The following is a 22,046-nucleotide window of genomic DNA, read 5'->3' as shown; positions in this document are numbered from 1 at the left end:
ACAGTTTCTCAGTTGTTGGGTTTCAGGCAAATATTTCAACAACAACAGAACTGCAATTTTCTCTGGCTACATTTTTTTTTAAGATAATATTCGGACCCTATCTCAAAGCCAGCTGTGCATGATACAGACACTTATAATCCCAAATTCAGGAGGTAGAGGTAGGAAGATTGTGATCGAAGGCCAATCTCAAACCCCTATCTAAAAAATAGCTAGAAGGAAAGTGGCTGGCATTGTGAGTCAAACGGTAGAAGAGGAAAAGTACCTGCATAGCAAGTGTGAGGCCCTGAGTTCAAACCTCAGTATCCAAAAACAAGAAGAATTCCAATGTCTCCAAACCTCTTCAATCATTGCCACTAGCTGTGTTTTTATAATGACATTCTAGCTATTAAGAATATCATCGTAGCTAATGGGGCTGAGCATGGTTCCACATGTTTATCAACCATTTCTGCAACTATTTTGGACAGTACCTGTTTGACTTTTCTATTTTCATGTCCATGTTGAATTAGGTTTTGAAATATAGTGTGAGCTTCATTCTTTTACATGAGGATATTTCGTTTTCTGGACACCCTTCACTATAAGGACTATTTTTCTCATTGAATTGTCTTGGCACCTTAGTCAAAAATCAGCTGAGTCACAATGTGAAAGTTTGGTTTTGGTGGTGGTGGTGGTGGTGTGTGTGTGTGTATGAAGCACACAGCACCTTGTGCATGTCTGTGGACCATTTAAAAGTGTCAGTAGGCATGATATTGGAAGAGACCCATGGGCAAGCTTCCTGATGGAGTTCATACCATGGTGAGTGTGATGCACAGTTTCATTGAATTCCCAGACCTGGGTCTGGGAAATGAGCCTCTCTGTTTCTCTTCCTTCCAGCCTTTCCCCACCTCTCAGCCATACCAATCATCACAGTGGTGCAGGAAAATAGGTGGGATTCTCACTTTCCTTCATGGAAGAAACTGCAAGTCAAAGGGATAGCTTTCATTACCTTGGAGGATGGATGCTGCAGGTGAAGTGAAACTGTTCTAAACTCTGTCATTTCTTGAACTTTTTGCTCCAATAGTACACGGAATTCCTGTGCTGGATTCCTAGACCCACAAATGTGTTTCTTCTAGCAGAACGGTTACCAAAATTAATGTTTTTCTAGAGACAATGATAATAGGAAAGTCCAATCCCATCATCTTGCTGTGTTACTTAGTGGAAGACACTATCCCCAAACATTCCTGTGAGGTAAGTGGCATTATTTCCTTATATATGTCTGTCCCATGTCAGGCATCTGGACAGATGCAAATATGGAAACGGAATCCACTCCAGAGCTTTGTCATCCTGGGACCCCACAACAGCCTCTCAATGGCCATTCCTCCAGTCAGCAGACTCAGGCTCAATTGCTTTACAATGGGACTTATTTGTTTGATATGCAGGCAGAGAGTTGTCAATTTCTCAAAGCACTTAATGGTCCAGAAATATCCAAATGTAGTTGAGACTTTGTGAGGTGTTTCAGAATTATCTCAAGGGTCAACTGAAGCCTCGTACAAGTACTGGCTTTTTGTTGCCAACTTCAGAGTTAGCCCTGGACTCCATTTAACTCTTAAATGATGATAGGAGTAAAAGCCAAATGATTCCAGCAGCAGGTTTCCCCACAGATGCTACCCCAGGGTTAGTGATGCATAAATCTTTACGCCAACATTTCCATCTACCTCTTTTCTTGATTTACTATTTGAAAAAATCAAAATATTGCAAACTTTCAAAGGTTTCTTTCCTGATGACAAGCCAACAGATTAATGGATTGCTTCTGACTGTTTGTTTGGGTTTGGCTGAGATCTAAGGGATATTTTATTTCCCTGAGAAATTCCAAGTTGCCCTGCAAGCTCTTATCTGACATGTAACCAATTTTCAAGTAGGGCTAGGCTTATCCAGGATATAACTACAGATAAGTTCACTGTTAGAGAAAAGATTTCTGCACCTAGAATTATATATGTATATCTCTTGCAGCGGACTCAGAGGAGAAATGATCAATGAGAGAGGCCGTGGGCTCATTCACAAATGTCAGCACACTCTTCTTTCCAGCTGACTGCATGATTTTTCAGAAAGTTAAAAAAAGAACGACTTATTGTAAGTTCATATCAAGCTTGGAGTGGGGTGAGACAAAGGTCATAAAACTATACTGATGAGTTGATACTAAATATACCAAGCTGTCTGGTAATCCTGTTTCTGCTCTCAGATTGATACTAATGCTATATTTGCCTTGACTTCCCACAAAGGATGAGGGCATAATTGTTTTCATCTTTGAATCATCATTTCCCATAGTCTCATGCCATTTGTTTATCAGATTAGATTTCACCACACCTAAGAGATAATAAGGTGGGATAACATGATGGGACAAAATTATATTTGCTTAAGATGAGAAGAAGATAAGGCATTATAATGAATGATTTCAAGTGGATCCCTGCAAATGGGGCACAAATGAGAGTCTTCAGACAGTGAGTATGGTTATAGGATTAAGTAATATAATACAGGCAAGTCATAGAGTACAGTGTTCAACCGTGATCAGCACTCAGTTAGTTTTGCCTTCTTTTTAACTATTAGGATTTTTTTTTCCAGAAGCAAGCCAGTTTGATCTGATTTGTCTTGAGGTTAGATTCCTACCAGGGAGGATCACATGAGCCCTGTATGATGACTCTGGTGCCTCCCTCGGGAGTTGTTCAGCTCATGTAGGACCATAATTGGTCTCCTCGAATGGAACCTAGAAGAGGATTCCACTGAGGAGCCCTGCTTGGATCTCATAAACTCTGAAATGTCAAGAACCAAGTCCCAGCATTTTATCTTTCATAGTACCTGACCCATAATAGATACCCAGAGCCATCTTCTCATTCTGTGAATGTAATCATGGAGAAAACACATTGGACTGAACCTCTGGACAGAATATCACAAGATAAAAACTTTATGCCTCTTCATCACATAGGAGAAAAATACATGCTTGGGCTCTAAAGATTCTCATTCAATTAAGTTAAAAGAGTAAGCATGCCATGGATTCTGAGTATTTATAAGAAAAAGAATGTCCTTCCAAAGGAGCTCTTTGTAGTGCCAAGTCAAGGCAAATCCCTCTGTCATCATGTTTGTTTGATAAGATCTGCAGCATAGCTTCAATTAAACACGATAAGCAGCAGACCTTGAATCTGTGTGTCAGACATCTTGGCTCTTCCACTCCCTCTGGGGGAAGACTACAAGGATTGGATGAGAGTCAGGAGTTTGCGGGATAGTGGCTGTATGAGGGGTAGTGGCACCCCACATTTTCTGTCCAGGCAGATATTCTCTAAGTCACCACATCTCTTCAAAATCCTGGTCACTGTTTCACAATGCTCTCCATTTGCTTTTTACTCGTGTGGCCTTGAGGTTGGATGGGCCTTAGTCTGTTTCTGAGTTGCGAATAAGATTGTAATAGTTATCTTAGTTCCATTATCATGGCTATCTCAGCACATCTGGTTCAGGACCCTCCTTCACTTATCTGAATCTTTCATGCTGCATCCTTCATCCTGACATCCCCAGCTCCAGCTCCAGCCCAAGGACACTTTAGTCATGGAGAAGACTGACTCAAGTTTTATCCCAGCATCTTACCTAGGCCTTCTTTCTCTCCTACCCTACAGGTTTAATTCTTAAAAACTGAGAACCTGGAAACGATTCACCTTTTTCTGCCTTTTGTCTTTTCATCTCTTCTACTCTAGTAGAATAGAGAAAACTTCACTCCTTGACTTAGGTGGGTGATGGCAGAGGGGATAGAAGGAAATTGTGATGGATATATTTTGTGAAGATGGCTACAGTAATCTTTTCTGTCTTTTATCTCTGCTCTTTATAGCTGGACTTGACTGCTCCTCAAGTAAGAGATAACATCTATTTCCCCTCCCCCGATGCTAGGCTGATGCTGTGTCTTGACTCTCCCCACCAAACATAGAGTTATTGAAGGTGTGTGACTCTCTAGGTGAGTCCTCAACTGTATGTGCATTGTGTGTATTCATTTGCAATATGGTACCATGATGTGGAGGAGCCTAACACAGCCTCTGCCTGTGGATGAGAGAGCATGTGAAGAGATAAGCTCAGGCTTCAGCCATCCATGGTCAGTTCCCTGACATGGCGCAAGACCCTCTTAAACTTCATCCAAATTGAGCCTTCACATCACTGGTGACCCATCACCTCACTTCCAATCGCAATGCAGTTGATGTGTCACACAATCTCGGTAGGAAAAACTGTAGTTATTTTAAGCTATTAACTTGTGAAGAAATTGTTTTCTTCAGGAGACAAGATAGTTGATATAGACACAAATACCAAGAAGAGAACAGACAGGTATTATGTATTACTGTATTACAGTAGTTTCCAGGGATTCCAGTATCTCTTAATGTCTATACTTCCAGACTATTTGCTTGGAAAATTTAAAAACATTTAAAACTGAGGTTTCTCCCAGAGCCCTGGGAAAAAGACCGGGAGTAGGGTGACAGGTTGACCTTGTACAATAAAGCATGAGTCCCGGGAGAAATGTAGGGTCTTGTGATCAACTCAGCAAGAATTTACTGAGTTCTGATTGTATACCCAGACTCATGGTACTGAGATGCTAAAATAATCCCATATTTCAAAATGTTTACAATCTATTTGGTGGAGAAAAAATAGAATCACACACATTAAGCAATTTTCCTTCAAACTGGACCTCAGAGTTATAGCTTCTAAGCTAATCATGTGTTTGTGGTCTGTTTGGAGAACAAATTTAAGTCTGTCCAACAGCTCATGCATGCACTATATCTCCTATCCTTTTTATTTTGGTATATTACTGAAGCTCCCAGGGAAAGAGTTATTGGCACAAAGCATTTATGATGTGTTTATTTAAATATCCCCAAATAATTTTTTTCTGTGCAAGTACTATTGATCATGACAACTCTTATGTGATCTGTTTGTTAGGTCTGAGCTGGCTTGATGATATTGATCAAGCAGATTCCTTTGTGAAGAGCTGCATTGATTAGTTTCCTGACAAGCTGTTAAGGCCACTTGCAAAGCTGTCACGGATGATACTTGCCATAAGAGTGGGCCTCACCTACATTGTCTCTCTGAAGGGAATCTGAATGGAAGACAGATGAATGCAGCGCCAACATACCCAGTGCTAGGCAAACACCCAGTGATCTATCTCCTGGCTCTTTTGTTCACAGTGAGGAAATGAATATCCAGGCAGTGAACACTCTCTCCTGTACTTGTATAGTATTTGCACTGGAAAATCCACTTGAAACACTCAAGGCCCATGGGTAGAGGGAAACACAGGTCATTTCCGTGGCTTTATTCAAGTTTACCATCTGCAGATCCATTTTCCTCTGGTCCTCTACAGCATGGCAACTACCCCAAATCCCTATGCAGAGAACCCTCAGTGGAAGATAATAAGTATGCTTTGTCATAGAAAACCCAATTTTGAATGAGAGAGGCGTTAAAACAATGGGCCACAATGTCTTCTGACAAAATACCAGATCACAAGTACACCATACATGGCAGTTCCCATTTCTTTATGACTAAAATTAAGTGATAGCTTGTGCACTCCAAAGAGAACAAAAAGCCATACTTAAATTCTCTTGCTTACCAGTGCTAAGCAAAAGTTCGTAGCTGGGGAAGGGTTGGAGAGGGGTTGACAGTGCTGGTGCAATAGTCAGACAGTGTCTAAAGAAGCTTTGACCAAAGTGTGGTTTTGTGTTTGGTTGTTTCGTTGGTTGCTTGGTTGTTGTTTATTTAAGGGAATTTGCTTGACACGGCATTCAGAATAATTGACTAAGGTGACTTAAAAATTTGGACTTCCTGAAGGCTTACCTGAGATATCCCAGGTTAAAAAATATATATTTAGTTGGGTAGTGGATAGAAATTAGCCAGGATTATGTTTCTTGTCCATTTGATATCATCTTTATTTCAAACAAGATGCTTCATTTTTTAAACTTTGTGTTCACATATTTTATATTGGTTAACTAATGATTAGGAGTGACATCTTGACTTTGTCACTAGCCTGAGGCTAACTTGGTATCCACTGAGTCTGTATTTTGAGGGTTCTATGAGAGGGTGCATGCAGGATGGTCCCATGTCTGCAGGTAAGAGACAAATATTGATTGTTAATACACTCAGTAAGAGACATGCATTCTTGATGCTGCTCACCTGAACGTGAAGAAGACAGGTGGTATTAAAGCAAGGCCTGTGTTGTTGTTGTTTTTAAAGAAATACCATGTAAAGTATGATGCATAATCAACACTGTAATGAAGAGGAAACATCAGATTGAGCAGCAAGTGTCCTTTGAGGGACAAACACAAGAGGCAAACACTATTTCCCTCTGGGATCTTGATGCAGGAACAACATGACTTTCTTGTGAAAGGAAAATAACCACTAAGATGGGAGGTAGTTGATAGTATACTGAATTCGAAAATACTGTAAAGTGTTTCACCAACACAATCCATTTTTAAGCCTCCTCCTGGCCTGAGTGATCTGTGTTGTGGAGGCATTCTCATCCTTATTCATTAGAGGAAGAATCTAAGGCACATAGCTGCTACCAGGAAGCTCAGTTCAAACCATGGTCTTGGATAGTCTAAGTCTAATCTTGTTTTTAATCTGTAAAGAATGTATCCATAAGTCAAATAGCTGAGAGGAGACAGGTGAAAAAATTTCTGTAATGTTGCTCAGTCAGAACCACATCATCTTTTATTTTCTTGGTGGGGAGGGGGTCCAGAGGCAAGTCACGGAGAAGGGATCACAAAGGAGAATCCACCTCAGGAAAAGTTAAGGCCAAGTCACCATAATTCAAAACAAAAAGCCCTAAGAGTCTCCTGCCACATCAAGTTTAATTCAGAACCTTCCTCATCTTGGCCCAGTTCTCCCAGAGGGGTGTGGGCAGAGCACCACACAAGACTTCACGCTGCTTCTGCATAAGGAGAGAAGGAGAGGGAGGGGAGAGAGAGAGAGAAAGAGAGAGAGAGAGAGAGAGAGAGAGAGAGAGAGAGAGAGAGAGATTAGGTCATCTACTTAACTAGGGCCCATTTGAATGCTAAAGTCCAATGAAGTACCATCATTTTGGGTCCCTGAAATTGAATTTTGACCTTTCTTTGAGTTTCATTCTCAGCCAGATTTTGTTCTGCCTTTAGGCGTCAACTGCAGAGCCTAGAATGGCAATCAAAGATTTGCATGTGGCTCCCAAAGAGCTTGACCTGAAGTTTTCTGAGGGCAGAAATGTTTCATTTAATTATTTAGCTTTTTTGAAAACTCATTTTGTCATTATGTAATCTTTTATTGGGTCATAAATTCACACATTGCTACCACAACCATTAAACCCAGAAAATTACATACATAAAGATTAATCATATTTCTATCTTCCACAAAAGCAAGTACTATACCAGTCTGGTGGTTTTCTACTCACATCTTTCTACATTAAAAGAAATAAATGATAGGAGGGATTTAGGGATGTTACTGTCATTAGTCTTCCTTGTGTGACAATAAATACATTATTGACAATCCTTTGGTCAGTAAGTAGAGATTTATCTGATCCATCTTAGAAAATAGTTCATATTCCGTAATAGGATTATACTGAGCTTTATTTAATCTCCCCCTTACTGATAGACAGCTGTCATGAAATTGTGGTCTTGTTTGCTTTTTGCCTTGAGCATAATGAGGTAAATAGCCTTGTTTTATAAAAGTTCAAAGGCAATTATTTTATTAGATAGATTCAGATAAGAGAATCTCTTGGGACAAAAGTTATGTATGCTTTAAAGTTAAATGAAAATAAAATCCAAGAGGCTTAAGAATTTGAATTTCAAACATTAATAGAAATCTTATCTGTGCAGAATTACCATCAGCTACTTTAAAACTCTGATCATAAATCTTAAGTAAAGATGAAGCCTCATCAAAAAACAAGACAAAAGCTCTACCTGTGGACTAAGCTTAAATTAATTTACAGAGAAATTCAGTACAAAGGGAAATAAGGAGAGAAAGATAGAGAGACCTCCAAAATATTAGGCCCTCTATTAAACTATGGCCCATTTCAACACCAAGGTGCAATGAAGTACCATCATTTTGGGTACCTGAGATGGATTTGTGACCTTTCTTTGAGTTTCATTCTCAGCAATGTTTTGTTCTGCCTTCATAAGTCAACTGCAGAGCCCAGAGTCGCGATCCAAGGTTTGCTCCTAGGAAGAGAAAAGGGGAAGTTCAATGGCATTGTCTGCTATTTATGAGGGCTCCATCCCTATAGAGTTTCAAAGTCAAGAAAAAGCCACACTTTCCAAGTTATTCAGGCAAGACTAAGAACCCTGGAGGGAGTGAGAATACATGGAGGAAATTGATAGGAAGCAACGAAAGATGTTTGATTAAAATATATTTGGGGCTGGGTGTCAGTGATGCATACCTATAATCCTCACTATGCAGGAAGCTGAGATAAATAAATTAATGTATTAACACTGCCAGTGAAACTATAAACTTGTATAACCACTATGGAAATCATATAGAGATTCTTCAAAAAAATAAAACTACTGTATGACCCTGCCATGCCATTCTTGGGTATATAGCCAAAGAAATTGTAAGTCAGGACACAACAGAGGCCCTGCACACCCATGTTCGCTGCAGCACCATTCAGAGTAGCCAAGCTATAAAAATATCCTAGATGCCCACAACTGGTGAATGAACCAAAAAAAAAAAATGGGGGGCTGGGGATATGGCCTAGTGGCAAGAGTGCCTGCTTCATATACATGAGGCCCTGGGTTTGATTCCCCAGCACCACATATATGGAAAACGGCCAGAAGTGGCGCTGTGGCTCAAGTGGCAGAGTGCTAGCCTTGAGCAAAAAGAAGCCAGGGACAGTGCTCAGGCCCTGAGTCCAAGGCCCAGGACTGGCCAAAAAAAAAAAAAAAAAAAAAAATGGTGTACACACACAATGCAATGCTATCCAGCCACAAGGAAGAATGAAAATATATCATTTGCAGAGAAATGGAACTGGAAAGCATTGTGTGAAAAAGTAAGTCATGTTTAAAAGGACCAAAGTCACATGCTTTCTCTAGTACGTGCTTTTTAAACCTAAAAGATAGACCAGATAAGCACATATGGGGTCCTATATACATTATATAACATCTACATTACATAGTATGTTACATACATGTGTTATATATGTTGTATATAGGATTGTTTGGGGGGATTAGTAGGGGTGAGAAGAGAATTTTAGAGGATGAACAGTACAAAAATCATTGCATCCATGAATAAAATGAAACTTATTGATAGTTGTTGACTAATAGGAGTGTGGGGTGGGGAAAGTGAGAGTAGAGTCAATCTGACTGTCTCTGCAAGTGTGAAATACCACTGTGAAACTCCTTTGAACAATTAACCTACACCAAAACACTGAATGATGGGGATATAAAAAAAAAAAAATAGTTCTGTCTGTGGTGTGAGGACTACTGGGGGAGGGGGAGGATAAGTTGAAAAGGGCAAAGGAGAACGAATACGGTTAAAACAATGTGAAATGGAACAATAAAGCTTGTTGCTGCTGGCTTGGGAAGGGGATACAGGAGAGTGATGGGGCAGGGAGTCTGCTCCAGGTCCATGGTACGCACATGTGGACCTGCCCAAATGAAACCTAGTACCACTCATTGGTGCTTTTAGGGGAAAATGTATCCAAGATTTTGCTACGGAATGGTCAATATGCATTCCTACTAGCCGTGACACCTTCAGGACAGCTACTTCCCTGCTATTTTTCAGAACCTGGCCTTTATTTGGGCAAAGACAGGATGGTAGAAGGAAGAAAAAGTGCTAACTCTGGTTTCAGGCTGGCCAGATGTTTCCCGAGGGAGACTCTGTCACATTTGGCCAGAGTTCGAAGTGCTGTTCAAAAGTTGAATTAAAAATGCAATCACATCCCAATCTTAAACCCCCAAACCTCTCGATCAATCATGGTTTACAAAGCATCTAAAGAAAGGAAATTTTTGACCAACTGATCAAAGCAGCACTCAGAATGGAACCACTGATTGAATATTGACCTCAGCAGGCACTGTAATTGCTTCTTATTGGCAAATCATTACTGGTTTATCTTGGTGATAGAAAGTACAGATGGAAATGAGAGGCACTTACTTCTCTGGGTCAAGTGAATAACTAGCACACAAAATCTTTCTAGAGGTGTGGTGTATGGTAGAGGATTAAAGGTGGACTTATGTAGCTTTTCTGTGGTTGTTCTTGGATAAGTGGATCTTACCTTGCTTTAAAAATGCAGTTCTAGTGATTCTTCTGCAGCAAGACTTTCTTTACCCTCCAAGCCCCCACTCACCTTCCCTCCTGCTAATGGTTTATCCTTTCTACCTTGCTCTAGCCAACACAGCAGAGTTAGGAGTTCATGCTCCAGCTCTGCCAGCTATTATACTTTTCATCTTCACACCAATGTGAGTAGTGTAGTGGGTGTCATTAGTTGCCCCACCCTAGAGATGAGAAAACTGAGGTAGCATGCTTTCTCTCTGATGTGGAGCCTAGACCAAAAAGATGAACAAGATAAAAACATAGGAGCTCCATTTTATGTGTACATTTTGTATAATATATATATATGCACATACTCACATACACACACATATAATATTTGTAATTATAGGACTCTGGGGAGATAAGAAGAGGGGAGAGAGAGAATGTTAGATGGTTAGACCAAAAATCATTGCATCTGTAAATGAAGATGGCAGCTAACCACACACCCATGAGAAGCTCACATTTGGCTTTGTAATAGCCCTCTTATAGGCATTGGCCAACTTCATCCATAAAGGGCCAGGTAGTAAGTATTACTTAGAATTTTGAGACTCTGCCATAATCAGCTCTGATCTTGTAGTCACCAGCAGTCATAGACAATAACAAGTAAATGAAAGGTTATACCTGTATGCCAATAAGACTTTACTCCAGGCCACACTTTGCTGACTTCTGTCCTATTGTATTATTTCCAAAGGAATTGTTGGGACTCTCCAATAAACAGAATCTGATTCCAGAGTCCAATAAGATAGGCACTGTCAGCAGGTAACAGCTTCTTTCCTCTAAAAAGTACTACTGTTTCTGTTAGCCATAGCTCAAACGTGTCAAAAGCTTATGCCTATAGAGGTTATCTGTTTTCAATCTCTTTGTAATCAAAGGGTAGACAGGGCCCAATACCAGTGGCTCACATCTGTAGTTCTAGCTACTCCAGATGTAGAGACCTAGAGGATTAAGTTTTGAAGCCAGCTTAGGCAGAAAAGCTTGAAAGACTCCATTTCCTATTAACAAGCCAAAAAAAAAAAAAAAGGTAGACAGGAGGTGTGACTCAAAAGTGTATATACATATATATACACAAATTATTTATATATGTGTATATGTGTATCCCCACACCCACACACATAACACACTGTATACATGTGTACATCTGCAGATGTATACGTATATGTCTGTGTGTATATATTATACTTCAACCCTTTTTCATATTTATGTTTTCTTTTTTTATCATCATTCAAAGGGTTTCAATCCAACATGTCAGTTTATGTGTACAATATGTGTCATTCCTTTCATCACTTTCCCTTCTCTCCAAACCCTACCCATCCCTTCTTTCCTTATATAACCTTTAAAAATTAATAGGCTTCCTCTATAGAATAGTTTTTTGTTCATAGAGAAACTGAGGAGAGAGTATATTGATTTCCCATCATCTCTCTCACTCCCCTTTAACACCTTGTGTGGTGATGGTATTCTCATTCGATTGTTGAGCCAGTACTGAGTCATTGTTGTCAACTGAAGTTCATATTTTATATCAGGTTTCACTTTCCGGGCTGTACATTCTGTCAATTTTAACAACTATATAGTGACATGTATTCACCACTATGAAAGTATATGGAAGAGTTTCAGTGCCCTAAATCCCTAAATCCCTATTTGTCACCCCTCCCCTGTCTACTTCCCTTTAACCCCCAGCTCCTATTGCATGTTCATCTTTGTGCTACTTTCCTGATCTTTCCACTTCCACAGTATTACAGAATTGAACTCATGTAGCACTTCACCGTCCAAACTAACTTCTTTTAGCAGTATGGATTTTAGGTCCTGCTTGTCTTTCCATAGCTTGGCAGCTCATCTAAGAAGATAGCAGTGGAGGAACTAGACACTACTTGCTTATTCATTTCCTTACCGAGGGATGTCTGGACCACTTCTGTATTTTGATAATTATGCACAAAACCATGCAAATATTTACATACAGGTTTTTTATGTAGATATACATTTTTTATTTATTTGACTAAACACTCAATTCTTTTTACTGTATGACAAGGGCAAGACTATATTCACTTTTGTAAGAAACAGCTGAACTGTCTTCTGACTTGGTGGTGCCATGTTGCATTTTCACCAACAGTGACTGAGGGTTCCTATGGCTCCACAGATCATCAGCACGATGTGGTCCATGTTTTGGGTTTAGGATATAGTAAAAGATATTCAGTTTAAAATAACAACATTTAAAGTACTATGTGAAATTATTTCCTTTTTCTTCTGTTCATTTTCCCAGTGGTTTAGGCCTGTTGTCATTGTATCTGATTCTGGTATCCAAGGTATATATATCTATCTCAATTAGAGAAGGAAAGGAGAACATCAAAATGGTAAGACAAAGGGTAAAAGTCGAACCAATGCAATGGAAATACTTACAAGACAATAGATTGTAAACTAATTGTACAACTGGGGGGGAGGTGGGAAGGTGGGAGAAAAATGAAGGAAGAGGTAACAAGTTGGACAAGAAATGTACTCACTGACTTACATATGTAACTGTAACCCCCTTGTACTTTAACTTGACAATAAAATTTTTTAAGATATGTAATGATATCTCATTGTTGTTTTAATTTGCAGGTCCATAATGAGACAGAGAATAATATTTCTTTGTTCACTTATTTGCCATCTGCATACATCTACTTTGAGGAGGTGTTTGTTCAGATATTTTTTCATTTTTTAACTGGGCTGATTTATTATTGTTGAATTTTAAGACATATTTATGTTTGGGATAGCAGTTCTTTACCAGGTATGTGTTTTACAAATATTTTCTCTCTTCCAGTGGTTTATCGTGATCTTAACTGTCTGTTGAAGAGTTTTTAATCTTAATGAAAAATCTAACTTAACTATTGCTTTTTGTTTTCATGGATTGTGTTGTCAGTGTTACATCTAAACACTCAGGACCAACCAAGCCACAGGTTACCAAGATTTTCTCCATGTTATCTTTAAAGAGTTCAGTTGCTTTACAGTTTATTGTATAAATGTATGGCCTGTTTTTTACTAATTTTGTGAAAAACATAATGTTTGGATCTAGATTTATTTTTTGTACTTGGCCATTCAGTTGTCCTGCCTTGTTTGATGAAAAGAGTTTTCTTTCTATACTATGTTGTTTTTGTTGATCAGGTAACTGCTGTATTATCTGTCCCTGGGCGTTCTGTTGTGTTGTGGGTAAAGGCCTCCTCCTCCTCCTCCTCCTCTTCCTCCTCCTCCTCCTCCTCCCCCTCCCCCCCTCCCCCTCCCCCTCCCCCTCCTCCTCCTCCTCCTCCTCCTCCTCCTTCTTTTTCTTCTTCTCCTTCTCCTTCTCCTTCTCATTCTTCTTTTGCCAATCAGGTGGCTTAAACTCAGGGCCTGAGCACTGTCCCTGGCTTCTTTTTGCTCAAGGCTAGCACTTTACCACTTGAGCCATAATACCACTTCTGGCCTTTTCTATGTATATGTGGTGTTGAGGACTTGAACCCAGGGCTTCATGTATATGATCAAGCACTTTACCATCAGGCCATATTCCCAGCCCTGTGAATGGCTTCTTTTCCATAGTATCACACTATCTTGCTCATCATGGCTCATTGTAAGGCATGAAAATGGGTGGTGTCAATTCTCATTTTGTTCTCCTCAGTACTATCTTGATTATTCTGAATCTTGTGTAAAAAATTCTGTAAAATTTTAGGTGTCTTACAATCCATAATATTAAATATGCTAGTATTTTTATTGAAAATTCATAAAATCTACAGATAAATTTCAGGAAAACTGGGATCATAGCAGTACGAAGTCTCCCTACCTGTATGCATGGAATATCTCTCCATTTATTAAAGTCCTTATTGATTTACCTATGAATTTGTATTTGTCCTTATATTTATATTATATACATGATGTAGGCATATATGTAATCATGTAAATATTATATGAATTTTTTTCCTTAGCTTGTAGATAGGATGATTCTATCTACTGATTTTTTTGTTTGAATGTTAAGGGAAAAGCCTGGAATACCTGAAAAACATATGGCCAGGGTAGGTGTATAATTTTTTTTTAAATTTCTGAACTGATCTGCTAATATTTTGTTACAGGCAGACATTTGTGTCTAAGTTTGTGGCAGAATGTGTCTTTAAGTTGCCTGTGATATCTATGGTTTTAGTATTAGGTCAATGCTGCAATCATAGAATATACTGGAAGAATTTCTCTGTTTCTGTTTTCTGGAAAATGCTATCAAGAATTGTATCATTTTTATAGTGTTTATTTTAATTCCCTATGAATCCAACTGGACCTTGTGCCTTCTATTTTGGCTATTATTTATTAAATTTGTTTAATGGATGTAGGCTTAGTCAGAACATGTGTTTCTTCTTCTCTGAGTTTTCATAGGCTGTGTCATTCAAAGAGTTGGTCCGTTTTTGTACAAGTTATCAAATCTTTATACAGACCACTGCCCTTAATTCTGTTTACATTTCTGTTCTGAATATTGAAACAGTGTGCATATTTACCATGGTTGAGCCAATTTTAACAGTTCAGTTTCTTATGATCTAGATTTGAAAATATATTTGCATGAGAATATGCAAAACATTCCTTTTATTTCTAATGTCTAATTAACTAATTATCAAATGATAATTCTAATAGTTATTGCTCTCTTCCTTCTTAGGCTGTCACGGAATCATGGAGAGCTTTGGCCCTCTGAAAATGTATTTCAGTTTGTTAATTCCATTTTGTTTGCAGATTTGTTGAATTCAACTTTTAACATTAATTATCTCCTGTCTTTATTTGTATAATTTTGATGCAATCTATTGATTTAATTAAGGAATTAACTTGGTCTCAATGTAGAGCAGAGATCATGGTGGGAATACAGAGGACATGAAGACTGACATTGCCAGGAAGCAGACTAGATGATGTGTTAGCTGTTGTTTGGTCTTCCCAATAATTACATCTCAAGTTTCTTGTGTTTGGCATTTAATTTACTTCAATTTTTAATTTATCTTAACAATTAAAGTATCCGAAATGAGGTGACCCACTTTACTAAATAATTTGCTGGGATTTGAGTTTCTCTAGATCCCCTCTATTTTAGAATTTGCTAAAGTTTTCTTATGATGACCATTAACAAATGTGTTCTAGTCATAAGAATGAGTGTTTGCTATAGATCATAAGATTGGTAGGTGTTTGTTAAGAGCTTTGCTTAAGAGCTTCCATTTCCTTATTGGCCCTCCATCTCTTCATCTTTATAACATTTGATGACTCATTATCTTCTCTTTCTAGAGGCACCTTTTAGAGTCTAAAAGAGCATCTAGGCATGAGAACAACCATGTCATAGCTCCAGCCTCTCCCAGCTCCTTTTTCCTGTACTAAGAGGGCACAACTCTTCTAATGGCCTGTAGTAGTGGCCTGACAGGGGAACCCAGTCTAGTTACATTGTCCCTCATGCATTCCTGTGACAGAAATAAATTTTGGGGGAAGAGGGGAGCAGAATTTGATTCCACATCCAATATAAACAGCAAGTGGGGTTTTCTCTTAAAATTCTTTTTGCACTTTTATGAAATAAAATCCCCATAGGTAGCCACACAGCTATCTCAGAGGATTATAAATACACAATCAACAGCTAATACATCATCCAGACTTGTCCCTCACAATGCCCTTCATTAGCCTTCTTTTTTTTATGGCTTGACTTGTATCTCTCCATAAATTTATTTTTATTTTTATTTTTTAATTTTTATTGTCAAATTGATAATATTTCTTCCCAAACCTGGAGCCATGGTTCGTTGATGGTTCGTGAAACACTGTGCGTGGTGGTATATATTTTACTTTATTTTATTCAGTCTTCACCACATTTCTATGAGAGAGAGAGAGAGAGAGAGAGAGAGAGAGAGGGAGGGAGGGAGAGAGAGAGAGACTTTGCTCCCACTGGATACTTAACACACACGGAATCAGACACTTAGAGGGGCTAGGTCTGGTTCAGAGCATATTCGGTGAAAAGCTGTGCTATGTTCCCACTTAATTACCCTACCAGGACCAATGGATGCCCTGTAGCTGGACCAATAACTCACACAAAGTAGCCACTTATCATGTGAATGAATAAGACTGAATAACTGAGGGCATGTGGAATTATATCTTTAAATGCTTTAGAAATTATAAATTATTGTACAAATATGCCATTCATGAAAGTCACCATTATTAAATTGCTCATATGAAGAAAGAGCAATACTCTGCTTCTCACTTAATTCTATGCTTTGTACTAAATCTATATGACATAAAAGTACTGCTTTACTTTGTTGTAAGTTGTTTTACCTCCAAACTCAAGCAAAACCTCACCTTCTATCATGTGAGCATATTGACTAATTGGTAAAAATTGTAAAAAAAAAAATGTGTTTAAGTTAGCCTTCTATTCATGTACAGTATATCAAAAGAACATATATCAAAAGAATATTTAAAACCAAAGACTGTAGAAAAGTATGTGTGTGTCCAACATTTTCTAATTTAGTTTTACTGAATCTCAAAATTTAGATGAAAATCTGGTAGCATCTTCTGACCTTGGACAGTCTCTCACCACACACAAGCCTATGACAAACTCTCTCAGTCTCTGTTTCTGTCTTTCTCTGTCTCTATCTCTGTCTCTGTCTCTGTCTGTCTGTCACTCTCTCTCTCACTCTCTCTCTCTCTCTCTCTCTCTCTCTCTCTCTCTCTCTCTCTCACACACACACACACACATACAGCCTAAGACAATCTCACACCCCACACAATCAGCAGATGTCAGTATTGTGCCACTTTCAAGTTGACTGCTGGAGGAAATATGCTGGTCTTTGTCACTTAGAAGCACAATCAACAGTCATTTAAACATACAAACAAAGCACTATTGGCAGCTAGGCCGACTTTAACTGTCCAATACACACACACATACAAACATATATGCACACAAAACACAACCATAATTTTGGAAATCACTGCACTTACTAAGATGCAAAAGTTGGAACAGGTGAATACAGTTAGCAGGGGGGCCTGACTGCACCAGGCTGGCACAGGAGATGGGGCATCCAGAGAGCACTTTGTGATTCAGTTGCCACAGCAGTTTTGAGTCAAGGAAGACCCTCCTTGTGTAATGAATACATAGTAATCCCTACTTGCAAGCCACATGGGCAGATGGAAAAGCCCATAGCAAGTCCTCAATGGTCTGTATAACCAGGTCCCTGGCTACTTCTGGAGAGTATCATAAGCCACCCTTTCTCCACTGAATTCCCTCAGCTCAAGTTTTTGTGTTCCTTTCAACCCACACTCTGCCTGGCATGCCTCCCCCACCCTCATCCCATCAGTGACTCCCCCTTAGATCTTCATCCTGAAAGGTTGTCATGGGTAAGGTCTTTCTTTAATGATCTCATAGTGCCTTTTTCATTTTCTTCTGGGCTCATCACAATTTGCAATTATAAATTTGTCTGATAATTTGATTAATATCTTTGTACTCAAATCCAACTAAGATGTAAAAACCAGGATAGAGAATGTGGGTGCTTTGGCAATCAATATTTCCCTAGTTCAGTGCATAGTATGTGGAACAGAGAAGACTTTGAATAAATGAATGTTAAATTGATAAATTCATGTTCAAGGACAAATGAATAAACAAAGAAGCAAATTAAGTGAATGAATTGATGGTATCCATTTTTACAAGAACAAAATAAGGTGAAGGGAAGAGAATAACTCGGCTAGATGTATGGGGTCACTATGTCTCTACAATCCCAAAGTGGGCACCCTTGGCTAAGAGACTTGCACATATACCATCTGACCTGGGCTTAAATTATTATAACAGGTGCTCACTCCTCCCATGTAGCAAGAGATTTCTGTCTAGCACCATTGCATGCAAACATTATGTATTCGTGACTTCTTGGGAAAGAAGGCAAGCTTGGCTATACAAACAGGAGAAATACTGTCCTCTTTTTAGAATAATATTTGAAATGAATTATGTAAAAGAGAAACAACTATAGACAAAGATGGGGAGCTGAGGCCTAGCTATTTTTCTTTCTTCCACAAGATGGGGCACTCCGAATGAAATCACCTGTGAAAGGAAAAGTACTAGTGAATGTCATTTCCATGTTAAACAACCTGGTTTAGTCAGAACAAAAAAAAAATTAATGGAGCTGGTTTAGAACATACTTATTGTGATTGTACAGCATTTATTGTAACTAATCAGTCCTACAATAGGCAAACTTCGACTAGAGGAGAGAGCTTAGAGGTTGAAGCAGACCCTGCAGCCTCTGGGAGCTCCATGACAAAATAAAAAATCCTCCAGGGAACAAGCAGCAAGGGTCTGAGGCTCAGGAGCAACTGCTACAAAACTGAGCAAATTTACCACCAAAACCATTTCCTCACATCTGGATGAGATATAATGATGCCCATTTTGAACTAAATTATTTTAATAGGATCCATCACGATGAGCAAACTTCTGCCTCTTCATATCCAAGGCTGCTATTTACAGTTTGCAATGATTTCATTCATTCAGTGGAATATTCCATAACACATTAAATCACATCTTACATAAAATAATTATGACACCGGAGTTTTATAATTCCACCTATGACCTATTTGCATGAATCCTTCTTGCTTCTACCTAACTATAGATCTGTTGGCAGATCATTATAATTTTATGTCTGGAAAGAATTTGGAGGGAGGGAATGGGCTTGGCAATAGTTTCTAGGTGAAATAAGCACTCTTTAGAAAGGTAATATTTGGATGGTATCTTTTTTATAATTATTATCTCGTTTAATTTTTGTGAGTATCTGTAGGCAAAACATTTTTTTTCCACAATTCTGTCACAAATATGGGTGAGATATTTACAAATCCAAGTGTACACAGAAGGAGAGCACTGCTTTCAAGCATGACCAGAAGTCTTTGGACTCCATGATAAAGTGGTTTAAAAAAAAGGGAAAGGAAGAAAAGACTTATGAAGGCAACCAGCTCGTGCTACATCAGAGTAATGCACACACTGTATCAGTAAGGACACCCAGCCAAATCAGCTTGAATGAAAAATAATTTATTGGTTCATAAAATAGGAAAATCCAGAAGTCTTAGATGTTCAATGAATGTCATCATGTACCCAATCTTTGAGATTTTAGACTCATTTTCCAGCTTCAAAAGACTCTCTCCTTGTGGTAAGGAACAAAGTAATCTAAGCAAGTCCATGATCCTATTAAATCACAAGTGTTCAGAAAATAAATAAATAAATACATAATAAAGCCTCTCCCTAAAATTCTCTGCCTGGGAATTGGTTCGGGGATGCACCCATTAGCCATTCCTGGGAAGAAGGGTGTGACTTATCAGTTTAATCTAGTCACCATCACCACACTAAAGTCAGTCTCACCCAAGCTTTTTTTGCTCAGAATGGTGAGTGCACTTCAAGATAATATTTTAATGGAGATAAAAAGGCATGGTAAGTGGTATATTCTCCACGAAGAGAGAACCAGAAGTAGGAAAAATAGTTTCTGGGAAATAATAAGAAAATAGTTCTACTTTTATGTGTGTGTGTGCCTGTCCTGGGGCTTGAACTCGGGGCCTTGGTGCTGTCCTTGAGATTCTTTTGCTCAAGGCTAGTGTTCTACCAATTCAGGCCTAGCTTTATTTCCAGTTTTCTAAGGTAGTTTATTAGAGATAAGAGCCTCACTAACCTTCCTGGCCAGACTGGCTTTGAGTTATGATCCTCATATCTCAGCCTCCTGAGTAGCTAGAGTTATAGGCATGAGCCACAAGCCCTTGGCAAAGTATTGACTTTTTAATAAACAAAAATTTACCAATGAGGGCTGGGAATATGGCCTAGTGGCAAGAGAGCTTGCCTCATATACATGAAACCCTGGGTTTGATTCCCCCAACCACATAAATAGAAAACGGCCAGAAGTGGCGCTGTAGCTCAAGTGGCAGAGTGCTAGGCTTGAGCAAAAGGAAGCCAGGGACAGTGCTCAGGCCCTGAGTCCAAGGCCCAGGACTGGCAAAATAAATAAATAAATAAATAAATACAAATATTCTAGATCTTTCTTGGTTGGTACAATTATGGGGAAAAAAGCCATTGTAAATTGTTCAGAAAAAGATTTTAGGCCTTTGTTTTAGAAAGCTCAAATAGAAGCTAAACTCACAAGTCGTATAGGAGAGATACTTGGTTTCTCAAATATATACTTGCTCAGTAGCCTGAAAAGTTTAGACCTGTAAAGCAGTTAAGTTTTGAGAGGCAACAGGAAAGAAAAAATAAAATAAAAACAAGAACTGAAAACCCACTTGGGTAGGAAACTTGTAAGTCTTTTATATAAACATCTACAAGGAAAAAGATAATCTAATTAAACCACTGAGCACATACTGTCTCTCCCCAACCACTTATTTCCCCCAGCCACAGTTTCCTCATTAGTGCAAGTGTTTGGAGTAGTAAGACTTACTTATCTCACGGGGTCTTGTGAGAATTAAAAGCAATGATGTGCATGAAAGCTTTTGTTAATGTAAATACCCCCAGATGCAAGAATTTTATTTATAGTTTCAAGCTGTTGTGTAAGAAAGACATATCTGCCAGAAAAGTGATTTTTATACTGGCTTTTCTAGAACAGAGTGGGGTGTCAGTGACTTGTGCCCCATTTGCACAAATCTCTCTTTAGTTCTACCCCATCAATCTCAAATCTCTCAGAACTTCAGCTAAAGCATTCTATATAGTTCACCCTGAAAATGTTGTATATCCTAAATAGGTTACATGGATTCTTATGCCTATTTTCAGGATTGGCTAATTGGCTCCATTTGAAGAAGGAAAACTAATCTTATCTTTTCAATAAAAATTGAAAATATTGCTATACTTTGTGAAAGTGCTACAAGTTCTGAAATATAATGCACTCTAGAGCTGAGTTTGAGATAAAAGATTTATCATCTCTTATCAATTGTTTCAATTCTGTGTGTGTGTGAGAGAGAGAGAGTGTGAGAGAGAGACAGAGACAGAGACAGAGAGAAAGTCCGTGTCTGTGTTTATGTTTGTTTCTGTGTGTGACAGTGTTGGTCTGAACTCAGGGCCTTGAGCAAGCACAGCCACTGCTCTAGAACTTGAGCCACCTCTCCACTTCCAGATTTTTTACTGGTTAATAAGAAATACAAGTCTCCAATTTATCTCCCTAGACTGGCCTTGAACTGAGATTCTCAGATTTCAGCCTCTTGGGGAGCTAAGATTACAATATGTACATGAACAACACATTCTTGGTAATTCTTTTATTGCTTCTGTGATGCCATTTGCAACAGTCCAGTGGACATTATTAGCAAGTCCTGCCTAAAGAGGAGTGAGTTTGCAAAAGGTAGAAGCATTTTCTAGAATGTGACTAGTGGAATACAATTGTTTTTTCTGACTGACGTCTGTAATGTTGAAGTGACAGTTAATTGCTATCAGAGTTAGATACAAAGGAATTATACATGGAGTAACACTTGAGAGATAGAATTCTTAGTACACGATAACTTTTTCCTCACTTAAGTTTCAATGAAGATCATTTTATTATAAAAGCAATCCTCTCTTTTTCTTAATATCTGAGGTGCTAGTCTTCTGCATCCATAATGTTTCTAGACTATAATGAAACATGAAAATCTTATGTTAGCTGCATCAGTGTTAAAGTATAGTTCCAAAAAGAAAGAAAAAAATGATGTAATTCCTACTGTCTCAACTCCAGTAATAAACTGGGCCACCAGTATTCTTGGGTATCAGTGTAAAATCCCCCCAAGTCTTTCATATTTAATATAAAACAGAACCACTGTTCTTTGGATCAAGATATTAATTATTTTGTTTTTTTCCTCTCAAAAGAAAAACTATC

The sequence above is a fragment of the Perognathus longimembris genome, chromosome 10 (assembly GCF_023159225.1).
Source record: "Perognathus longimembris pacificus isolate PPM17 chromosome 10, ASM2315922v1, whole genome shotgun sequence".
Taxonomy (NCBI): domain Eukaryota; kingdom Metazoa; phylum Chordata; class Mammalia; order Rodentia; family Heteromyidae; genus Perognathus; species Perognathus longimembris.
This window is presented reverse-complemented; position numbering follows the sequence as displayed.